Raw genomic sequence first — 4506 nt, 5'->3', positions numbered from 1 at the left:
GAATATGCCGCCAGAGCTGAAGGTAACGACTTTTATACTTGCCATTTTTCCTTGACTTTCTATTACTGCTGCCTGTCGCGATGTTTTGATCTTTCTTGTCTTTCTTTTTATATCTCGACAGAGAAACTTGCAGAGGCCAACGAACGTGCCGACGCACTTGCTAAAAGACTCGAGCAAAGTGAGGCGGCCCGCGAGAAAGCTGAACTTGCTGCTAGTGAAGCCAAGGCCGAGGCTGATGAAGCCAAGGTGAAAGCTGCTAGTGTCGAAGCGTTGCAGAAAAGTCTCAAAGATGCTGAATCTGCCTTGGATGAGCAGAAAACTGCACAAGCTGCACGTGAGCAAGATATCATCAAGCGTTTGAAGTCGCAGAGTCGACGTACGCTGAGTAATATCATCTATTCCTTCTGTTTTATTGTACTCCCTGTTTCTTGGTTTTCGACTAATGTTTTGTTTTATGTGGCAGCCCAAACAGACCAAGATTTTGACTTGGAAAATCCCGTTAAGGACCCTCTCCTCGACGCGCTTTCTCTTCTGGAGTTTCATGGGCGTGAAATTCGCGAAGGCGTGGCCAATGCCAGTGCAAGTTTATCGGCATTGTTCCCATACTTCTTCCCGAAGAAAGAGGAGCCTGCGACTTTCCTCAGCCTCGCCAAGATGTTCAATACCTCGGAGGACCTTGGACTCAAGGTGCGCCAAGAAAATATGAAGGTTGCTGTTGAGAGCACTGTCGCGTTGGTTGCTGATGAAGGCAGCTAAGCCCAGCACGAAGAAAATCCTGGCCTATCTTGGGATAAAACCAACGTCGACTCCTAGTTCGTCAAGGCCAGAGGTCTAGTTGCATGCCTCTCGTTTTTCTTCTCGTGTCTTTTGCTCTTGTCGCCAAAGTAGTCTTTTGGCGACATGCATTTCCTTAGCTCCACCTGTATTGCCCTTGTAATTATTCTCAAGAGATTAATGAAGAACTCTATCTTTGCCTGTCATTTGATGTTGTCCTGTTGAAATTTCAGTTGATATTTGATAACTATACTCCGACCTCCACTCCTTCCAACGTTTCGCCTACTTCCCATGCGAAGAGGACTGTTACTGATAGTGCACCTGTCGACGATACCTTGTCGCAAGAATTGGGTGAACTTCGGCAACAACTTCAGTATGCGAAGAAGCAAACACTTGTGATGATGGAGCAATCCCGCAAATCATCTGAGGCCGAAAAGGTTGCCATTCAACAAGCTCGTGAGGCCGTGGCTGCTAAAGAGATTTCTGCTTCCGAGGCTGAAAAGGCGACTACTCGAGAAAATTTCATGCTCGAATTAATGAATGAAGCCAGTGCAGATATGTCGGGTATGTTTGTTTCATCTTCTGATATCTATCATCTTCATGCTACTGTCTCTTAAAGGTTCCCACTTCGTTGTTTTGATAGGTGCCTTTATTGATGCTGCTGCCGAGGAAGAGAGGGTCAATGCTAGGACGACCCTCCTTGTTAATCTTTCCCTGGACCATGGTTCTTTGTTTTGGGCTACTCCAGAGAGGACCCGCCAAATTGTCATATTTCAAGATCGCACCTCTCAAACTCGCGATTTCCTTGACTTCTGTACCAAGACCTTGTCCATGGTTTACAATTCCATGTTCCCTCGGAACGTTCAACCAAAAACTCTCCCTGAATTGATGGAAAGATTCAAGGATGCTCGCAGTATCCATGATTTTGTCAAAGCTCAACTGGTAGCTGGCGCCAGATTTGCTCTTATCATGCTCCAGATCTGCCACTCGAAGCTGGACCTTTCCCAGGTTGTCGAGAAGGTTCACCAAAAGGTAAAACGTCGGAGGGTTGGTGTTGACAGGATTAACACGAAGGTTACGCCTATAGCCGAAGAAATGATTGAGGACCTGCTTCGGATGGATGCCGACTTTTTTGCCGATGGCCATTATGCCGATTTTCTTGGTGCTGCTCCTGAGGAGAACAGAGTTACTCTTGATGACATACTGAATCAAGACTAGTTTCTTCTTGTAGATATTTTTCTTTGTAATCCATGACTATATTGTAAAGCAACCATTATATTTCTATATTTGTCTAGCCCCCGAGTGTTTCGGTGACTCTTTATTATATTTGTATACTTGCGAGGTTGTGAACCAAGGCATTTATATGTTTAAGGCGAATATGAGCCCCCGAGCTTTTTATTGAGCACTATTTTGTATTTTTATTAACTCACGAGGTATTTGAATACCAAGGCAAGGTTTTTCTTTTGTCGATGAACTATATTGAAATTCGTCGAAGCAAAGACTTTAGTCATGTCGATGAAGAAGAAAGAATGATATAGTCACTATCTTTATTATATTGCAGCACCGCGAGCCCGCCTCATTAAAAACCTTCTCCGGCCCCACTCGGTGCCCCGAAAAAGGAAAAGAGTGCGTCTGAAAACTCGCGGGCGTTTCAGTACATTGAAGTTTACAAGGACTATATTTTGACTCTAGGCGTAGAACCGCCTAAGTTGCGCCACGTTCCAGGGGTTTGGCTCCTCCACCCCTGTCTTCTTGTCCTTTATCCTGTATGCTCCTCCTCCGATTACTTCTGTGACGATGTAAGGGCCAAGCCATGGTGACTCGAGTTTTTCATGACTTTTTTGCGTGAGCCGAAGAACCAGGTCTCCTACCTGAAAAGACCTTGGCCGTAAACGTCGACTGTGGTAATTCTTTAAGTCCTGTTGATATTTTGTCACCCGAGACAGTACTTCGTCTCGAGCTTCATCAAGTGCGTCGACATCATCTTCTAGCGCTTTTCTCGATGTCTCTTCGTCATACTCCGCGACACGTGGAGAGTTGTGCTCTATCTCGATTGGCAATACTGCTTCTGCTCCATGGACCAGAAAAAACGGTGTTTCCTGTGTCGCTGTATTTGGTGTTGTTCGGATGCTCCACAACACACTTGGTAACTCTTCAGGCCAGGTATGTCGAGCTTTTTCTAGTGGTCCTAACATGCGCTTCTTGATGCCATTGCAGATGATTCCATTGGCTTTCTCGACTTGCCCATTGGTTTGAGGGTGTGCAACTGACGCAAAGTTCAGCTTTATACCCACCTCTTCGCAATAGTCTTTGAATTCGTGGGATGTGAAGTTGCTGCCATTGTCTGTGACGATGCTGTGGGGCACTCCAAATCTGAAGACAAGGCCTTTTACGAATTTTACTGCGGATGCTCCATCTGGTGAATTTATCGGCTTCGCTTCTATCCATTTTGTAAACTTGTCGACAGCTACTAACATGTACTCCTTTCCTCCTGGCCAAGATTTGTGTAACTTGCCCACCATATCAAGTCCCCATTGAGCAAAGGGCCATGACAATGGTATTGGTGCTAGTTCCGCTGCTGGAGAGTGAGGTTTTGCGGCAAACCTTTGACACGCGTCGCAAGTTCTTACTATGTCCTTGGCGTCCTCAATTGCTGTCAACCAGTAAAATCCTGCCCGAAAAACCTTGGCTGCGATAGCTCTACTACTTGCGTGGTGGCCACATATTCCTTCGTGTACGTCCTTCAGAATTATTCTTCCTTCTTCGGGTGTGACGCATCTTTGCAAGACGCCTGAAATGCTTCGCTTATACAATTCTCCCTTGACCACCGTAAAAGCTTTGGAGCGTCGAATTACTCGCCTTGCCTCAACTGGATCGTCAGGTATTTCTTTCCTCAGGATGTATGAGATGTACGGCTGCATCCATGGTATCTGTATCACCATGACCAAGTCCTGATCTTCTTCTTCGTCCTCTTGCTTTTCCTTGGCAGCCCCCGAGGGTTTCTTCTCCTTCTTTTTTGGTTTTCTCGACTCAGTGGACCTCTCTGTTATTTCTTCCCAGAATACACCTGGTGGGACTGCAAGGCACTGCGACCCGATGTTTGCAAGAACGTCGGCTTCGTCGTTGCTCAATCTACTAATATGATTTACTTCGCATCCATCGAACAACTTCTCGAGCTCATTGTACACCTCCTTGTATGCCATCATGCTATCATTGACTGCATCACATTGGTTCATAACTTGCTGAGCTACCAACTGTGAGTCGCCAAAGATTTTTAATCGAGTTGCTCCGCAGGCTTTCGCCATCTTCATCCCATGTATGAGAGCCTCATATTCTGCTTCATTGTTAGATGCGTTTGGAAACGTCATCCGAAGGATGTACTTCAATTTGTCGCCTTCAGGTGATATCAGTACTACCCCTGCGCCAGCTCCTTCTAGTCTCTTGGACCCATCAAAGTTCATGGTCCAGGTTCTCGATAAATCTGGAGGTCCTGTATTTTGTAACTCCATCCACTCTGCGATGAAGTCCGGCAGTATCTGTGACTTTATTGCTTTTCTTTTTTCATACGTGATGTCCCGAGGGGAAAGTTCTATTCCCCAAAGGGAGACACGACCCGTAGCTTCTGGGTTGTTCAGGTATATTTGATAAGGGAGCTTCATTGACCACTATGATCGGGTGTGCCGAAAAATAGTGGCGCAATTTTCGTGCTGTCGTGAACACTCCATATGCTAG

This window comes from Lolium rigidum, chromosome 7 (genome assembly GCF_022539505.1).
Source record: "Lolium rigidum isolate FL_2022 chromosome 7, APGP_CSIRO_Lrig_0.1, whole genome shotgun sequence".
Lineage (NCBI taxonomy): Eukaryota > Viridiplantae > Streptophyta > Magnoliopsida > Poales > Poaceae > Lolium > Lolium rigidum.
The sequence above is the reverse complement of the archived record's forward strand: the minus strand, read 5'-3'. Positions refer to the sequence as shown.